The 20,999-nt window shown below is 42.1% G+C and overlaps 1 protein-coding gene across 1 annotated transcript in view; it reads right to left on the reverse strand.

Annotated features, from left to right (window-relative positions):
• cenpp (centromere protein P) overlaps positions 1-20,999 on the reverse strand; it is a 191,083-nt gene that overhangs the window by 86,978 nt on the left and 83,106 nt on the right. The window lies entirely within an intron of this gene.

Here is a 20,999-nt window from a genome sequence, read left to right on the forward strand (position 1 = left end):
AAGCAGTCAGAGTTACAGTACACAGAATATAACAATACTGTGTCTGTCAGAGTTACAGTACACAGAATATAACAATACTGTGTCTGTCAGAGTTACAGTACACAGAATATAGCAATACTGTGTCAGTCAGAGGTACAGTACACAGAATATAACAATACTGTGTCTGTCAGAGGTACAGTACACAGAATATAACAATACTGTGTCTGTCAGAGGTACAGTACACAGAATATAACAATACTGTGTCAGTCAGAGGTACAGTACACAGAATATAACAATACTGTGTCTGTCAGAGGTACAGTACACAGAATATAACAATACTGTGTCTGTCAGAGGTACAGTACACAGAATATAACAATACTGTGTCAGTCAGAGGTACAGTACACAGAATATAACAATACTGTGTCAGTCAGAGGTACAGTACACAGAATATAACAATACTGTGTCTGTCAGAGGTACAGTACACAGAATATAACAATACTGTGTATGTCAGAGGTACAGTACACAGAATATAACAATACTGTGTCAGTCAGAGGTACAGTACACAGAATATAACAATACTGTGTATGTCAGAGGTACAGTACACAGAATATAACAATACTGTGTCTGTCAGAGGTACAGTACACAGAATATAACAATACTGTGTCAGTCAGAGGTACAGTACACAGAATATAACAATACTGTGTCAGTCAGAGGTAGAGTACACAGAATATAACAATACTGTGTCAGTCAGAGATACAGTACACAGAATATAACAATACTGTGTCAGTCAGAGGTACAGTACACAGAATATAACAATACTGTGTCAGTCAGAGATACAGTACACAGAATATAACAATACTGTGTCAGTCAGAGGTACAGTACACAGAATATAACAATACTGTGTCAGTCAGAGGTACAGTACACAGAATATAACAATACTGTGTCAGTCAGAGGTACAGTACACAGAATATAACAATACTGTGTCTGTCAGAGGTACAGTACACAGAATATAACAATACTGTGTCAGTCAGAGGTACAGTACACAGAATATAACAATACTGTGTATGTCAGAGGTACAGTACACAGAATATAACAATACTGTGTCAGTCAGAGATACAGTACACAGAATATAACAATACTGTGTATGTCAGAGGTACAGTACACAGAATATAACAATACTGTGTCAGTCAGAGGTACAGTACACAGAATATAACAATACTGTGTCAGTCAGAGGTACAGTACACAGAATATAACAATACTGTGTCAGTCAGAGATACAGTACACAGAATATGACAATACTGTGTCAGTCAGAGGTACAGTACACAGAATATAACAATACTGTGTCAGTCAGAGATACAGTACACAGAATATAACAATACTGTGTCAGTCAGAGATACAGTACACAGAATATGACAATGCTGTATGTCCCTCAAATTCAAATTCGAAGCCAAAGCAGCAGTACTCTGGACCTCCCAGGGTAAGATTTGAATGCTGTATGTATTGGATAAATGCAAACAGTAGGTTTAAATCTGCTCAGCTTTTTAAAATGCCTGTATCCATCATGACTGATGTCTCAATGCATCACAGACCCACTGGGTTTATTTAGTCAGTGAGAGAGATTTTAAAAAGTGGTGGTTTTTTTGGTCCTCTAAGTTTATGTTTGGTCCCCCATCCATCAGCACCACTCTTCAAGTCTGTTTAGTATACCCTGGTCCCACTCACTCTGTGTGGGGCAGCACATTGGGGGGGGGGGGGGGGGGGGGGGAAATCAGGGGGGGGGGGGGTAACATAGCCCACAACAACCTCCTCAGCTGTAACATAGTCCTCAACAACCTCCTCAGCTGTAACATAGTCCACAACAACCTCCTCAGCTGTAACATAGTCCTCAACAACCTCCTCAGCTGTAACATAGTCCACAACAACCTCCTCAGCTGTAACATAGTCCTCAACAACCTCCTCAGCTGTAACATAGTCCTCAACAACCTCCTCAGCTGTAACATAGTCCACAACAACCTCCTCAGCTGTAACATAGTCCACAACAACCTCCTCAGCTGTAACATAGTCCTCAACAACCTACTCAGCTGTAACATAGTCCTCAACAACCTCCTCAGCTGTAACATAGTCCTCAACAACCTCCTCAGCTGTAACATAGTCCACAACAACCTCCTCAGCTGTAACATAGTCCTCAACAACCTGTAACATAGTCCACAACAACCTCCTCAGCTGTAACATAGTCCTCAACAACCTCCTCAGCTGTTACATAGTCCTCAACAACCTCCTCAGCTGTAACATAGTCCTCAACAACCTCCTCAGCTGTAACATAGTCCTCAACAACCTCCTCAGCTGTAACATAGTCCACAACAACCTCCTCAGCTGTAACATAGTCCTCAACAACCTCCTCAGCTGTAACATAGTCCACAACAACCTCCTCAGCTGTAACATAGTCCTCAACAACCACCTCAGCTGTAACATAGTCCTCAACAACCTCCTCAGCTGTAACATAGTCCACAACAACCTCCTCAGCTGTAACATAGTCCACAACAACCTCCTCAGCTGTAACATAGTCCTCAACAACCTCCTCAGCTGTAACATAGTCCTCAACAACCTCCTCAGCTGTAACATAGTCCTCAACAACCTCCTCAGCTGTAACATAGTCCACAACAACCTCCTCAGCTGTAACATAGTCCTCAACAACCTGTAACATAGTCCACAACAACCTCCTCAGCTGTAACATAGTCCTCAACAACCTCCTCAGCTGTTACATAGTCCTCAACAACCTCCTCAGCTGTAACATAGTCCTCAACAACCTCCTCAGCTGTAACATAGTCCTCAACAACCTCCTCAGCTGTAACATAGTCCTCAACAACCTCCTCAGCTGTAACATAGTCCACAACAACCTCCTCAGCTGTAACATAGTCCTCAACAACCTGTAACATAGTCCTCAACAACCTCCTCAGCTGTAACATAGTCCACAACAACCTCCTCAGCTGTAACATAGTCCACAACAACCTCCTCAGCTGTAACATAGTCCACAACAACCTCCTCAGCTGTAACATAGTCCTCAACAACCTCCTCAGCTGTAACATAGTCCACAACAACCTCCTCAGCTGTAACATAGTCCATAACAACCTCCTCAGCTGTAACATAGTCCTCAACAACATCCTCAGCTGTAACATAGTCCTCAACAACCTCCTCAGCTGTAACATAGTCCACAACAACCTCCTCAGCTGTAACATAGTCCTCAACAACCTGTAACATAGTCCACAACAACCTCCTCAGCTGTAACATAGTCCTCAACAACCTCCTCAGCTGTTACATAGTCCTCAACAACCTCCTCAGCTGTAACATAGTCCTCAACAACCTCCTCAGCTGTAACATAGTCCTCAACAACCTCCTCAGCTGTAACATAGTCCTCAACAACCTCCTCAGCTGTAACATAGTCCACAACAACCTCCTCAGCTGTAACATAGTCCACAACAACCTCCTCAGCTGTAACATAGTCCACAACAACCTCCTCAGCTGTAACATAGTCCACAACAACCTCCTCAGCTGTAACATAGTCCTCAACAACCTCCTCAGCTGTAACATAGTCCACAACAACCTCCTCAGCTGTAACATAGTCCATAACAACCTCCTCAGCTGTAACATAGTCCTCAACAACATCCTCAGCTGTAACATAGTCCTCAACAACCTCCTCAGCTGTAACATAGTCCACAACAACCTCCTCAGCTGTAACATAGTCCTCAACAACCTGTAACATAGTCCACAACAACCTCCTCAGCTGTAACATAGTCCTCAACAACCTCCTCAGCTGTTACATAGTCCTCAACAACCTCCTCAGCTGTAACATAGTCCTCAACAACCTCCTCAGCTGTAACATAGTCCTCAACAACCTCCTCAGCTGTAACATAGTCCACAACAACCTCCTCAGCTGTAACATAGTCCTCAACAACCTCCTCAGCTGTAACATAGTCCTCAACAACCTCCTCAGCTGTAACATAGTCCACAACAACCTCCTCAGCTGTAACATAGTCCACAACAACCTCCTCAGCTGTAACATAGTCCACAACAACCTCCTCAGCTGTAACATAGTCCTCAACAACCTCCTCAGCTGTAACATAGTCCACAACAACCTCCTCAGCTGTAACATAGTCCATAACAACCTCCTCAGCTGTAACATAGTCCTCAACAACATCCTCAGCTGTAACATAGTCCTCAACAAACTCCTCAGCTGTAACACAGTCCTCAACAAAGGATCCAACCCTATACATTGCAATGTTGAGGTCAGACGACTGAATGCCTGAAATGGCCCCAATTCACCTGAAATGGATATCTGCATTTTTTTTATGAAAGGAGGAGAGTTCATCAAGATCATCAACATGACTAAAAGCCATTGTTCCTCTATTTTATCATGTGAATACTGTTCTCTCCCCCCTCCACCCCTCAAAAAAGAAAAAGTTGCAATCCGTCTGTTTTCTTTTGTTAATCACGGGGGCTTGGACATGCTGTGTGAAGCCAAGGAAAGGAGGCAAACCAGTCTGCATCCCAATGGCACCCTATTCCCTATATGGTGCACTACCTTTGACCAGGGGCCCCTATCCAGGGCCCATAAGGCTGTGGTTAAAAGTAGTGCACTACTTAGGGAACAGGGTGCCATCTGGGACACAGCGTCTGTCTGCTCTGCAGCGAGTGGCGCTCTAGAAACATATGGAACAGATCTAGCGTTTTGGCCAGACCTCCACAGCTCTGCCACGTCTCACATACCGCTCAGAGACTCTCCGCTCTGTACCACGGCCTACTGCTCAGAGCGTTTCTGACAACTCACTGCAGGTTTGATCCCGGCCCAGCCTAACTCAGCCAAACACCTGGGGAGTGGACCAACCTACCCCTTCTAGCCTACAGCCAGCATACCCATCTGGGACCCAGCCTTGTCTCTCTCTCTCTGTACAGCCTGTAACGCTGGCAGACACCTGGTGGGATGGAGAGTAGACCTGCCCCTCCACCTCCACCAACCTCTTGGTTAAACAACGTGGTAAAACTAACTGAAGGGGTTTTTAACACATTTACATTTAAATCATTCAGCAGACGCTCTTATCCAAAGAGACTCACCTGAAGATAGCTAGGTGGACCAGTCATAGTCAGTCCATTCATCTCCAGATAGCTAGGTGGACCAGTCATAGTCAGTCCATTCATCTCCAGATAGCTAGGTGGACCAGTCATAGTCAGTACATTCATCTCCAGATAGCTAGGTGGACCAGTCATAGTCAGTACATTCATCTCCAGATAGCTAGGTGGACCAGTCATAGTCAGTACATTCATCTCCAGATAGCTAGGTGGACCAGTCATAGTCAGTATATTCATCTCCAGATAGCTAGGTGGACCAGTCATAGTCAGTATATTCATCTCCAGATAGCTAGGTGGACCAGTCATAGTCAGTCCATTCATCTCCAGATAGCTAGGTGGACCAGTCATAGTCAGTCCATTCATCTCCAGATAGCTAGGTGGACCAGTCATAGTCAGTCCATTCATCTCCAGATAGCTAGGTGGACCAGTCATAGTCAGTCCATTCATCTCCAGATAGCTAGGTGGACCAGTCATAGTCAGTATATTCATCTCCAGATAGCTAGGTGGACCAGTCATAGTCAGTACATTCATCTCCAGATAGCTTGGTGGACCAGTCATAGTCAGTACATTCATCTCCAGATAGCTAGGTGGACCAGTCATAGTCAGTCCATTCATCTCCAGATAGCTAGGTGGACCAGCCATAGTCAGTCCATTCATCTCCAGATAGCTACGTGGACCAGTCATAGTCAGTACATTCATCTCCAGATAGCTAGGTGGACCAGTCATAGTCAGTACATTCATCTCCAGATAGCTAGGTGGACCAGTCATAGTCAGCCCATTCATCTCCAGATAGCTAGGTGGGCCAGTCATAGTCAGTACATTAATCTACAGATAGCTAGGTGGACCAGTCATAGTCAGTACATTTATCTCCAGATAGCTAGGTGGACCAGTCATAGTCAGTACATTCATCTCCAGATAGCTAGGTGGACCAGTCATAGTCAGTCCATTCATCTCCAGATAGCTAGGTGGGACACCCACATATCACAGTCATAGTAAGTACACGTTTCATTTTTACATTTTAGTCATTTAGCAGACGCTCTTATCCAGAGTGACTTACAGTAGTGAATAAATACATTTCATACATTTAATTTTCATTTTATGCATTTTTTTGTTTGTTGTACTGGCCCCCTGTGGGAATCGAACCCGCAACCCTGGCGTTGCAAACACCATGCTCTACCAACTGAGCCACAGGGAAGTAGCAATAAAGTAGCAATCAGCAGCAAAGTCAGAGCTAGAAAGGGTCAAAGAAAAGTGTTGGTTCCTGGAACAGGGTCGAGGTGAAGAGGGGGATTATTTAAGATACTCTTTGAAGAGGTAGGGTTTCAGATGTTTTTTTTTTTAAAGATTGGCAGAGACTCTGCTGTCCTAGCTTCAGGGGGAAGATGGACAGGGACTCTGCTGTCCTAGCTTCAGGGGGAAGATGGACAGGGACTCTGCTGTCCTAGCTTCAGGGGGAAGATGGGCAGGGACTCTGCTGTCCTAGCTTCAGGGGGGGAAGATGGACAGGGACTCTGCTGTCCTAGCTTCAGGGGGAAGATGGGAAGGGACTGCTGTCCTAGCTTCAGGGGGAAGATGGACAGGGACTCTGCTGTCCTAGCTTCAGGGGAAAGATGGACAAGGACTCTGCTGTCCTAGCTTCAGGGGAAAGCTGGTTCCACCATTGGGGGTGCCAGGACAGAGAAGAGCTCGGACTGGGCTGAGAAGGAACTGTCCTTCCATAGGGGTAGGAGGGCCATGAGACCAGTGGTAACAAAACAGAGTGTTCGAGTTGGGGTATAGGGTTTAAGCATAGCCTGAATGTAGGTAGGGGCAGTTTCCCCATGCCAGTCGGGAGTAAAGCCTTCACACTAGACCTATTCTGTCAGCTCTTCTTGGAAGCTGCCGTCTCAATACTGTGAAATGGTTAACCGTCCTGTGGTACTTCCTAGAAGTCCATCTGGAAAAACAGTTGTGTTTATATTATAATGATCCCTGGAGATTTTCAGCCTTTGGTGGAACAAGAAGGAGTCCCCGGATGGTTTGGGGGGGGGGGGGGGAGAGAGGGGGGGGGTACAACGACATCCCCATCCCAAATGGCACCCTATTCCCTATATAGTGCACTATAGAGCCATAGGGCTCTGGTCAAAAGTAGTGCACTATGTAGGGAATAGGGTGCCATTTGGGATGCACCTATGAGAGGATAGGTCTGTGGTGGAGGAAATCCCCATTTGATTTACATTACTGCTCCATAGAATGGTTATCCACTACATTTACATTACATTTTTTACATTTGAGTCATTTTAGCAGACGCTCTTATCCAGAGCGACTTACAGTAGTGAATGCATACATTTCATAAATGTTTTTCCCCGTACTGGTCCCCCGTGGGAATCGAACCCACAACCCTGGCGTTGCAAACACCATGCTCTACCAACTGAGCCACACGGGACCACCATTCAGTAGTGGGCATTGTAACTTCATCGATTGCAAATAGCATAATAATAAATATTATCATAATAAAATAGCATGGTCACGATTGTGGACACTTGAAGCCCAGTGAAGTGTATGAGAGTTCCCACAGCCCATCCCTCAGGTGAGCTGAACGTCCGTACCCACAGCCCATCCCTCAGGTGAGCTGAACGTCCGTGCCCACAGCCCATCCCTCAGGTGAGCTGAACGTCCGTACCCACAGCCCATCCCTCAGGTGAGCTGAACGTCCGTACCCACAGCCCATCCCTCAGGTGAGCTGAACGTCCGTACCCACAGCCCATCCCTCAGGTGAGCTGAACGTCCGTACCCACAGCCCATCCCTCAGGTGAGCTGAACGTCCGTACCCACAGCCCATCCCTCAGGTGAGCTGAACGTCCGTACCCACAGCCCATCCCTCAGGTGAGCTGAACGTCCGTGCCCACAGCCCATCCCTCAGGTGAGCTGAACGTCCGTACCCACAGCCCATCCCTCAGGTGAGCTGAACGTCCGTACCCACAGCCCATCCCTCAGGTGAGCTGAACGTCCGTACCCACAGCCCATCCCTCAGGTGAGCTGAACGTCCGTACCCACAGCCCATCCCTCAGGTGAGCTGAACGTCCGTACCCACAGCCCATCCCTCAGGTGAGCTGAACGTCCGTTCCCACAGCCCATCCCTCAGGTGAGCTGAACGTCCGTGCCCACAGCCCATCCCTCAGGTGAGCTGAACGTCCGTACCCACAGCCCATCCCTCAGGTGAGCTGAACGTCCGTACCCACAGCCCATCCCTCAGGTGAGCTGAACGTCCGTGCTGACAGAATAATGGTTGCGCTCAACAGTGAGTTATTTGGGGTTTTTCCCCGGCAGGGAAAAATAAAACACATTCCAAACCCTTCTATTTAAACCATATGGACCTCAACTCTCAACACAATACGACCCAAACCTCTACAAAAACAAAGGTATTATTGATCTACCGCTAAACGTGACTGAAGAAGTGATCTATTGGAATGAGCCTCAGAACTTGGGCATAACTGGTGTCATCTTAGACCAGTCGTCATGTTAAACTTGTCTTGTCTTGTCTTGTCTTACAATCTTGGCAACCAAAAGCTGGTGACGAGAGGCTACTTGTGTAATATACAATACAACGGTGTAATATATCTCTCTGACTGCCTGCCAACCTGTGTATCTCTTGAGGTTTCTAGTGTGGATCTGAGTCAAGAGACAGACAGGCCTGTTGAACAGAGGCCCTGAGCAGTTATAAATGGGGGCAGACTGTCTACTTCTTCTCCACCCTGTATGGTAGGATCATTAGACCAAACTCACGTGCAGACAAGAGAAGGCTCATGGTTGCTTCAATGCACTGGATGCTAACCGCTAAATGGGTCTTTCTAGAAGCTAAGGTACCAGTGAGGATTTTTCCCTCACAGGACAACTTGTTACAGCTGTTAATAAGTCATTGATAACAACAACAAAAAAACACAAAAAATCATGTCATTAGATTAAGATATAAGGGAGGGAAAAAAATCATAGCAATATTCAATAAATCCCTTTAGCATGTTCGGTGTCTTCACAGATTTGTCCAAAATCGTGTGATATAAAACATGACTTTTCTTTCCTTGCATTTATAGCAGTGTAAGTTGTCATTATAACATATTATAAACCCCTGGTGTCCTGGCTAAATTCCCAATCTGTCCCTCATACCATCACGGCCACCTAATAATCCCCAGCTTCCAATTGGCTCATTCATCCCCCCCCCCCCCCCCTTCTCTCACCTGTAACTATCCCCCAGGTCGTTGCTGTAAATGAGAACAATGTTCTCAGTCAACTTACCTGGTTAAAATAACGGATAAATAAATAAAACACAAATATTAAGCATTAATCAGTTAAATTAGATATTGAACTTGAACCGCGTAAGAATTCCTGGATCTAACTGTCGGACAGTTATTGGTATAAGAGATTTCCTTATGTTACCTGGTGAAAACAGCAATTCATGGACACACAAAATCCTAAATAATAAATGCAATTGAAAAATCGAAACGCTTCACCGATATAAAAATCACCTTTTCTCCCGTAGTCAAAAACCTAAATCAATACCGTCATTAACGTAGTTCTTCAATAAATACCCATAATGCTTGTTGGATGAGCATTTGGTGTTGAGCTGTTTAAATACTCCTTGATATCATCATCATCATCATCATCATCATCTGATCCAGGAAGGAACTTTCTGAATGGCAGCAAAGAGACGAACAGCTGTTGTGATAGGGACCATGCGATGCAACAAAAAAACAGCCCGAGTGTCGGCGAGAAAGGTGTCGGCGATGAACGTCCAGAATATTTTGTTGTCTCATTCGTTTACACCGGTGAAATAAGTTGTCTGGATCCACATTGGATCTAATATCCCTCAGCGAATTGAGGCCGATCATTTGTTGTTGTCTGTTTGATTTACAGTAGGGTCTCGTTAGATTTAACACATCGAGGTTATGACTTCATGTTTTTCATACGTTTTAGTACCTCGGTTTGGACACCGAGTTTACTGTGCCAATTGTGTAGGATAGACTGTTGTGTAGGATAGACTGTTGTGTAGTATACTGTTGTGTAGGATAGACTGTTGTGTAGTATAGACTGTTGTGTAGTATAGACTGTTGTGTAGTATACTGTTGTGTAGGATAGACTGTTGTGTAGGATAGACTGTTGTGTAGGATAGACTGTTGTGTAGGATAGACTGTTGTGTAGGATACTGTTGTGTAGGATAGACTGTTGTGTAGGATACTGTTGTGTAGTATAGACTGTTGTGTAGTATATAGACTGTTGTGTAGGATAGACTGTTGTGTAGGATACTGTTGTGTAGTATAGACTGTTGTGTAGTATAGACTGTTGTGTAGTATAGACTGTTGTGTAGTATAGACTGTTGTGTAGGATACTGTTGTGTAGGATAGACTGTTGTGTAGGATACTGTTGTGTAGTATAGACTGTTGTGTAGGATAGACTGTTGTGTAGGATAGACTGTTGTGTAGAATAGACTGTTGTGTAGGATACTGTTGTGTAGGATAGACTGTTGTGTAGGATAGACTGTTGTGTAGTATACTCTTGTGTAGGATAGACTGTTGTGTAGGATAATGTTGTGTAGGATAGACTGTTGTGTAGGATACTGTTGTGTAGGATAGACTGTTGTGTAGTATATAGACTGTTGTGTAGGATAGACTGTTGTGTAGGATACTGTTGTGTAGGATAGACTGTTGTGTAGGATACTGTTGTGTAGTATATAGACTGTTGTGTAGTATATAGACTGTTGTGTAGGATAGACTGTTGTGTAGGATAGACTGTTGTGTAGGATACTGTTGTGTAGTATAGACTGTTGTGTAGGATACTGTTGTGTAGTATAGACTGCTGTGTAGTATAGACTGTTGTGTAGTATAGACTGTTGTGTAGGATACTGTTGTGTAGTATAGACTGTTGTGTAGTATAGACTGTTGTGTAGGATACTGTTGTGTAGTATAGACTGTTGTGTAGGATACTGTTGTGTAGTATAGACTGTTGTGTAGGATAGACTGTTGTGTAGTATAGACTGTTGTGTAGGATACTGTTGTGTAGTATATAGACTGTTGTGTAGTATATAGACTGTTGTGTAGTATATAGACTGTTGTGTAGGATAGACTGTTGTGTAGGATACTGTTGTGTAGGATACTGTTGTGTAGTATATAGACTGTTGTGTAGTATATAGACTGTTGTGTAGGATAGACTGTTGTGTAGGATACTGTTGTGTAGTATAGACTGTTGTGTAGTATAGACTGTTGTGTAGTATAGACTGTTGTGTAGTATAGACTGTTGTGTAGGATACTGTTGTGTAGGATAGACTGTTGTGTAGGATACTGTTGTGTAGTATAGACTGTTGTGTAGGATAGACTGTTGTGTAGGATAGACTGTTGTGTAGAATAGACTGTTGTGTAGGATACTGTTGTGTAGGATAGACTGTTGTGTAGGATAGACTGTTGTGTAGTATACTCTTGTGTAGGATAGACTGTTGTGTAGGATAATGTTGTGTAGGATAGACTGTTGTGTAGGATACTGTTGTGTAGGATAGACTGTTGTGTAGTATATAGACTGTTGTGTAGGATAGACTGTTGTGTAGGATACTGTTGTGTAGGATAGACTGTTGTGTAGGATACTGTTGTGTAGTATATAGACTGTTGTGTAGTATATAGACTGTTGTGTAGGATAGACTGTTGTGTAGTATACTGTTGTGTAGGATAGACTGTTGTGTAGGATAGACTGTTGTGTAGGATAGACTGTTGTGTAGGATACTGTTGTGTAGGATACTGTTGTGTAGTATATAGACTGTTGTGTAGTATATAGACTGTTGTGTAGGATAGACTGTTGTGTAGGATACTGCTGTGTAGGATACTGTTGTGTAGTATATAGACTGTTGTGTAGTATATAGACTGTTGTGTAGGATAGACTGTTGTGTAGTATAGACTGTTGTGTAGGATAGACTGTTGTGTAGGATACTGTTGTGTAGGATAGACTGTTGTGTAGTATAGACTGTTGTGTAGGATAGACTGTTATGTAGTATAGACTGTTGTGTAGGATAGATTGTTCTGTAGGATAGACTGTTGTGTAGTATAGACTGTTGTGTAGGATAGACTATTGTGTAGGATAGACTGTTGTGTAGTATACTGTTGTGTAGGATAGACTGTTGTGTAGTATACTGTTGTGTAGGATAGACTGTTGTGTAGTATACTGTTGTGTAGGATAGACTGTTGTGTAGTATACTGTTGTGTAGGATAGACTGTTGTGTAGTATAGACTGTTGTGTAGGATACTGTTGTGTAGTATATAGACTGTTGTGTAGTATATAGACTGTTGTGTAGGATAGACTGTTGTGTAGTATAGACTGTTGTGTAGGATAGACTGTTGTGTAGGATACTGTTGTGTAGTATAGACTGTTGTGTAGGATAGACTGTTGTGTAGTATAGACTGTTGTGTAGGATAGACTGTTGTGTAGGATAGACTGTTGTGTAGGATACTGTTGTGTAGTATAGACTGTTGTGTAGTATAGACTGTTGTGTAGTATAGACTGTTGTGTAGGATAGACTGTTGTGTAGTATACTGTTGTGTAGTATAGACTGTTGTGTAGTATAGACTGTTGTGTAGGATAGACTGTTGTGTAGTATACTGTTGTGTAGGATAGACTGTTGTGTAGTATACTGTTGTGTAGGATAGACTGTTGTGTAGTATACTGTTGTGTAGGATAGACTGTTGTGTAGTATAGACTGTTGTGTAGGATAGACTGTTGTGTAGTATACTGTTGTGTAGGATACTGTTGTGTAGTATACTGTTGTGTAGGATAGACTGTTGTGTAGTATAGACTGTTGTGTAGTATAGACTGTTGTGTAGGATAGACTGTTGTGTAGGATACTGTTGTGTAGGATAGACTGTTGTGTAGTATAGACTGTTGTGTAGGATAGACTGTTATGTAGTATAGACTGTTGTGTAGGATAGATTGTTCTGTAGGATAGACTGTTGTGTAGTATAGACTGTTGTGTAGGATAGACTATTGTGTAGGATAGACTGTTGTGTAGTATACTGTTGTGTAGGATAGACTGTTGTGTAGTATACTGTTGTGTAGGATAGACTGTTGTGTAGTATACTGTTGTGTAGGATAGACTGTTGTGTAGTATACTGTTGTGTAGGATAGACTGTTGTGTAGTATAGACTGTTGTGTAGGATACTGTTGTGTAGTATATAGACTGTTGTGTAGTATATAGACTGTTGTGTAGGATAGACTGTTGTGTAGTATAGACTGTTGTGTAGGATAGACTGTTGTGTAGGATACTGTTGTGTAGTATAGACTGTTGTGTAGGATAGACTGTTGTGTAGTATAGACTGTTGTGTAGGATAGACTGTTGTGTAGGATAGACTGTTGTGTAGGATAGACTTGTGTAGTATAGACTGTTGTGTAGTATAGACTGTTGTGTAGTATACTGTTGTGTAGGATAGACTGTTGTGTAGTATACTGTTGTGTAGTATACTGTTGTGTAGGATAGACTGTTGTGTAGTATACTGTTGTGTAGGATAGACTGTTGTGTAGTATACTGTTGTGTAGGATAGACTATTGCATAACACCAACTCTCTTCCTATTAATTATTCTGGATATAACTGGATGAACTCCATGAAGAACACAAAAGAGGATTCTAAGCTTGACAAATACATCTAGGCTGAGAGAGAGAGAGAGAGAGAGAGAGAGAGAGAGAGAGAGAGAACTGTTGAGGAAAAACCACAGCAGAAACTCTCCAGCCAGTCCCTAAGGTATATCAGTCAGGTTGAAGGATCCTCTACAGGTTCTGAGACTGTCTATTACACACTGCACTGTTCTTGGGCGGCTCAATGGCTGCTTTGTGACAGAGATGGGAGTGAGAGAAAAAAAGAGAGAGATGGGCGAGGGTGTCTCTCTGTGTGAGCCCGTACGTCTCAAAGCTCTTCCCTCTTCTATTTAGGTTTCTTAATGCCAGTAATAAAGACAAGCCAAATAGATGTTGTTTATTCTCCACTAAAAAGACTCCACAGAGAGTGGTGGTGACGAGGAGGAGGTCCAGAGATGATGTGTGAATAAAAACATAATTCCCTCGTATTTATCTCATGATAATGACATATAACACAGGTGTTTTATCAATATAACCAGGTAATTTATCTCATGATAATGACATATAACACGAGGTGTTTTATCAATATCACCAGGTGTAATTTATCTCATGATAATGACATATAACACAGGTGTTTTATCAATATCACCAGGTATAATTTATCTCATGATAATGACATATAACACGAGGTGTTTTATCAATATAACCAGGTAATTTATCTCATGATAATGACATATAACACAGGTGTTTTATCAATATCACCAGGTAATTTATCTCATGATAATGACATATAACACGAGGTGTTTTATCAATATAACCAGGTAATTTATCTCATGATAATGACATATAACACAGGTGTTTTATCAATATCACCAGGTAATTTATCTCATGATAATGACATATAACACAGGTGTTTTGTGGAGATCAGGAGAAACTCTCTAAATAGGAGTGGATGTATTGATGATAGATGGACAGTAAGGCTGAGGCAGCAGACCTCACTGTGGATCAGCACATATATGTTTTTATTAACTACTACACTAAGGGATGGTACATTTCATGCTAACATTTATTAATTAATTTGTGTTGGGAGCTGATTATCAGTTTTTTAAGTTAGAACGTTAGCAAGCTAAATGTCCCTTACCTTGAGCTAAGAGCTCCTGGGGGCATGTAAGCTAAATGTCCCTTACCTTGAGCTAAGAGCTCCTGGGGGCATGTAAGCTAAATGTCCCTTACCTTGAGCTAAGAGCTCCTGGGGGCATGTAAGCTAAATGTCCCTTACCTTGAGCTAAGAGCTCCTGGGGGCATGTAAGCTAAATGTCCCTTACCTTGAGCTAAGAGCTCCTGGGGGCATGTAAGCTAAATGTCCCTTACCTTGAGCTAAGAGCTCCTGGGGGCATGTAAGCTAAATGTCCCTTACCTTGAGCTAAGAGCTCCTGGGGGCATGTAAGCCCTCGTGGGGCATTTAAGCCCTGAACAATGCCTGACAGGCAGCCGTGTCTCCCAGGAGGTGTGACACCCCCAAAGATCACAGCCAATCGCATGCAGGCAACAACACAGCTAACTTAGCTAGCTTGTTATCTATGCTGGTTGTTAGCTTGCATAAATGATATGTGTATAATTTGTAAGTGACACTCCTTGTTTTATGGATAGTATTTACATGTACAGAGTGGGTGAGCTCCATTCCTGATAGGCTGATCAGATTCAATAGAATCCTCAGAGGCTGAATAACCAGGATTCTGCCTTGTAGTCTGTTTCGTAGGTAAAGCGCCGTGCAGGCAGATGATTGCATAACCTAGCAAAAGAGTTTTGAAGTTGAGGGTGCAGTATTTATAAAGTTTGGTAATGAGGACGAAAAACTAGCATAGTTCAGCTAGCCAGTTAGTTTAGTTAGGGGGGAAAAAAACAACTCGCAACAGGCTACAGCTGAACACACATGTGCATTAGGTTCATTCAGGACACACGTAGCTTTTATGCCCTGATATCAGGAGCTGGCAGCAGAAAGTATGATTAAACAATTCAGAGACAAACGAATTCATCAGATGACAAATGTTTAAAGAGAGCGACTCGATATACAATCCCAAATTCAGCTAGTAACTGTCAATTGTAAAACAAAATCTTTAAAACAACGTTTGAGTGAACCTGAATCTAGAACATTTATGGTGAAGTCGCTTCTGGACATGGTAGACTCCTCCCTCCTCACCACTCTATCGGACTACAGAGACATACATACATAGTAAGCAAATCTGGTGTTGATTTAGCTACATACAAACAGACAGTATTGGAGTTTAGTTTACATTATCCTGTCCTTTTAGCATTACTAATAACTATAACAAACGGCCAAAACGTAGACAGTCTGCATCTCCACTAAGTGTTGCACTAATGACAATGAGAAATATGGCTATCAACGTAAATCTCAATATAAATAAAAGGTCATAAGATTCTTTGTTAAAGTTTGTTACAACACCCCTAGTTTGGATCTCGTTTCACTGCTATGCTGAGCCCAGAGGTAGTGGTATGCCAAGACGATGGGAAAATACAGCCAGCAGCCAATATATAAAGCAGCACATGGAATAGCCTTCCACGGAGCTGTGGCATATATTTAAGCCGTAATACTATCCATACCTAGGCTGTTACCACAATGTCTCGATCCAAAAAGAAAGGAATCTAGTTTAACCTCCACAATCACCACTCTGCATTGCTCGCACTTTGAGGTTTTAGGCTGGGGTACCTGTAAAGCTCTTTGTGGTTTTAGGCTGGGGTACCTGTAAAGCTCTTTGTGGTTTTAGGCTGGGGTATCTGTAAAGCTCTTTGGGGTTTTAACCTGGGGTATCTGTAAAGCTCTTTGGGGTTTTAACCTGGGGTATCTGTAAAGCTATTTGGTGTTTTAGGCTGGGGTATCTGTAAAGCTATTTGGTGTTTTAGGCTGGGGTATCTGTAAAGCTCTTTGGGGTTTTAACCTGGGGTATCTGTAAAGCTCTTTGGGGTTTTAACCTGGGGTATCTGTAAAGCTCTTTGGGGTTTTAACCTGGGGTATCTGTAAAGCTCTTTGGGGTTTTAACCTGGGGTATCTGTAAAGCTCTTTGGTGTTTTAGGCTGGGGTATCTGTAAAGCTCTTTGGTGTTTTAGGCTGGGGTATCTGTAAAGCTATTTGGTGTTTTAGGCTGGGGTACCTGTAAAGCTATTTGGTGTTTTAGGCTGGGGTACCTGTAAAGCTATTTGGTGTTTTAGGCTGGGGTACCTGTAAAGCTCTTTGTGGTTTTAGGCTGGGGTATCTGTAAAGCTCTTTGGTGTTTTAGGCTGGGGTATCTGTAAAGCTATTTGGTGTTTTAGGCTGGGGTATCTGTAAAGCTATTTGGTGTTTTAGGCTGGGGTATCTGTAAAGCTATTTGGTGTTTTAGGCTGGGGTATCTGTAAAGCTCTTTGTGGTTTTAGGCTGGGGTATCTGTAAAGCTCTTTGGGGTTTTAACCTGGGGTATCTGTAAAGCTATTTGGTGTTTTAACCTGTGGTATCTGTAAAGCTCTTTGGGGTTTTAACCTGGGGTATCTGTAAAGCTATTTGGGGTTTTAACCTGGGGTATCTATAAAGCTCTTTGGGGTTTTAACCTGGGGTATCTGTAAAGCTCTTTGGGGTTTTAACCTGGGGTATCTGTAAAGCTATTTGGTGTTTTAACCTGGGGTATCTGTAAAGCTCTTTGGGGTTTTAACCTGGGGTATCTCTAAAGCTCTTTGGGGTTTTAACCTGGGGTATCTGTAAAGCTCTTTGGTGTTTTAACCTGGGGTATCTGTAAAGCTCTTTGGTGTTTTAACCTGGGGTATCTGTAAAGCTCTTTGGGGTTTTAACCTGGGGTATCTATAAAGCTCTTTGGGGTTTTAACCTGGGGTATCTATAAAGCTCTTTGGTGTTTTAACCTGGGGTATCTGTAAAGCTCTTTGGTGTTTTAACCTGGGGTATCTGTAAAGCTCTTTGGGGTTTTAACCTGGGGTATCTGTAAAGCTCTTTGGGGTTTTAACCTGGGGTATCTATAAAGCTCTTTGGGGTTTTAACCTGGGGTATCTGTAAAGCTCTTTGGGGTTTTAACCTGGGGTATCTGTAAAGCTCTTTGGGGTTTTAACCTGGGGTATCTGTAAAGCTCTTTGGGGTTTTAACCTGGGGTATCTATAAAGCTCTTTGGGGTTTTAACCTGGGGTATCTGTAAAGCTCTTTGTGGTTTTAACCTGGGGTATCTGTAAAGCTCTTTGTGGTTTTAACCTGGGGTATCTGTAAAGCTCTTTGGTGTTTTAACCTGGGGTATCTGTAAAGCTATTTGGTGTTTTAACCTGGGGTATCTGTAAAGCTATTTGGTGTTTTAACCTGGGGTATCTGTAAAGCTATTTGGTGTTTTAACCTGGGGTATCTGTACAGCTATTTGGGGTTTTAACCTGGGGTATCTATAAAGCTCTTTGGGGTTTTAACCTGGGGTATCTATAAAGCTCTTTGGTGTTTTAACCTGGGGTATCTATAAAGCTCTTTGGTGTTTTAGCCTGGGGTATCTATAAAGCTATTTGGTGTTTTAACCTGGGGTATCTATAAAGCTCTTTGGGGTTTTAACCTGGGGTATCTGTAAAGCTCTTTGGGGTTTTAACCTGGGGTATCTGTAAAGCTCTTTGGTGTTTTAGGCTGGGGTATCTGTAAAGCTCTTTGGGGTTTTAGCCTGGGGTATCTCTAAAGCTCTTTGGGGTTTTAACCTGGGGTATCTGTAAAGCTATTTGGTGTTTTAACCTGGGGTATCTGTAAAGCTCTTTGGGGTTTTAACCTGGGGTATCTGTAAAGCTCTTTGTGGTTTTAACCTGGGGTATCTCTAAAGCTATTTGGTGTTTTAACCTGGGGTATCTATAAAGCTCTTTGTGGTTTTAACCTGGGGTATCTCTAAAGCTATTTGGTGTTTTAACCTGGGGTATCTGTAAAGCTCTTTGGGGTTTTAACCTGGGGTATCTGTAAAGCTCTTTGGGGTTTTAACCTGGGGTATCTGTAAAGCTCTTTGGGGTTTTAACCTGGGGTATCTGTAAAGCTCTTTGGGGTTTTAACCTGGGGTATCTGTAAAGCTATTTGGTGTTTTAACCTGGGGTATCTGTAAAGCTCTTTGGGGTTTTAACCTGGGGTACCTGTAAAGCTCTTTGGGGTTTTAACCTGGGGTATCTGTAAAGCACCTTGTGACAACTGCTGATGTAAAAAAAAAAAAAGAGGGAAAAAAGGTGGCTTTATAAAAAGCATGTAATTTAAACATGTTTCAATGACATCAAAAACATAAAGAGAGTATACTAGTAGGAAACTAACTCCGCTGTGAAGAAAATAACTTCAGGAAATAAGTGAATGTAGTTGATAAACGCCCTGACCTTAGAGATCCTTTTATGTCTCTATTTTGGTTGGTCAGGGCGTGAGTTGGGGTGGGCATTCTATGTCCTTTTTTCTATGTTTGGTATTTCTTTGTTTCGGCCGGGTGTGGCTCTCAATCAGGGACAGCTGTATATCATTGTTGCTGATTGGGAGTCATACTTAGGCAGCCTGTTTTCCTTTGGGTTTTGTGGGTGGTTTATTTTCTGTTTAGTCATTTTGTTACCTGACAGAACTGTTTGGCTGTTGTCGTTGGTTTATTTTGTAAAGTGTTCTCTTTTTCCATTAAATTACAAAAATGAGCACTAACCACACTGCGCCTTGGTCTACTCCATTCAACAGCCGTTACAGTAATAAACTACCCATAACACTCAGGTGTACTGTACTGACTGCAATATGTTTACCCCACAAGCTTTTGCTGTAAATAACCTTATGATTGTTCCCTTTAATATGTAACATAATAAATCTGAAGTGTTTTTTTGAGGTCTTAAAAGGTTAACTGCAGTAGTAAAAACCTGTGCTGGGATTATAGCCCCATGCCTTGGAAGTGGCTTCACAGTTTACATTTAGGATACATTTATTGTTAACATTCTAGGCTTACATTCTACATTTACATGTTGAAGTCGGAAGTTTACATACACTTAGGTTGGAGTCATTAAAACCCGTTTTTCAACCACTCCACACATTTCTTGTTAACAAACTATCGTTTTGGCAAGTTGGTTAGGACATCTACTTTGTGCATGACACAAGTAATTTTTCCAACAATTGTTTACAGACAGATTATTTCACTTATAGTTCACTGTATCACAATTCCAATGGGTCAGAAGTTTACATACACTAAGTTGACTGTGCCTGTTGGGGCTCGGGGGCAGTATTGAGAAATTTTGAAAAAAATATGTGCCCATTTTTAACTGCCTCCTACACCAACTCAGAAGCTAGGATATGCATATTATTAACACATTCGGATAGAAAACACTCTGAATTTTCTAAAACAGTTTGAATGGTGTCTGTAAGTATAACAAAACTCATATTGCAGGCAAAAACCTGTGAAAAATAGATCAAAAAAAAAATGTGAATTTTGTGACTACTATTTAGTGTCATTGTTTTATAGATACCATAGTGAGATAGGATTCATTTCGCAACACCTACGGCTTCCACTAGATGTCAACGATCTTTATAAAGTTGTTTGAAGCGTCTATGATAAACAGAGAGCAAATTAGAATGCAAGGAAGTTGACATGTCATCACTTCATTTTTTTGCGCCTGCGCATAAATCTGAGAAGCGTGAGTTTGTCATTATTGTTTATCTAGACATAGGATAGGTTGTGTGAAAATATTACTGATGTTTAACGTTAAAAATGGTCCAAAAGATTAATGCTAAACAACGTTTGACATGTTTGAACGAACGTAAATAGATTATTTACTAGTTTTTTTTAGCTTTTCGGCGTGATTTTACAACCCCCCCACCACGTTTTGTGGGAGCATAATGAACGCTAACTACTTGGTGTTATTTGGACATAAATTATGAACTTTGTCAAAAGAAACCACATTTGTTCCGGACCTGGGATTCCTGGCAGTGCCTTCTGATGGAGATAATCAAAGGTAAGGGGATATTTACAATGTTATTATCGATATTAGATGATGCTAACTGTATAGCATAGCTTATTGTTCTTAGCATAACACCCCGTTTATTGCAAAATGTGATTTCCCAGTAAAGTTATTTTGAGATCTGGCCATTCGGTAGCAATTACGAGATGATAATATATTATTCTTTGAATGACAATATTATAATTTACCAATGTTTTCGAATAGTAATTTTGTTATGTTCACCGGAAGCATTTCAGAGAAGAAAAAAATCTGAATTTCACGCTACTGTAAAATGCTGTTTTTGGATATAAATATGAACTTGATGGAACAAAAAATGCATGTATTGTATAACATAATG

This window comes from Salmo salar, chromosome 22, assembly GCF_965601325.2.
Source record: "Salmo salar chromosome 22, fSalSal1, whole genome shotgun sequence".
In the NCBI taxonomy this organism is placed as follows: Eukaryota; Metazoa; Chordata; class Actinopteri; order Salmoniformes; family Salmonidae; genus Salmo; species Salmo salar.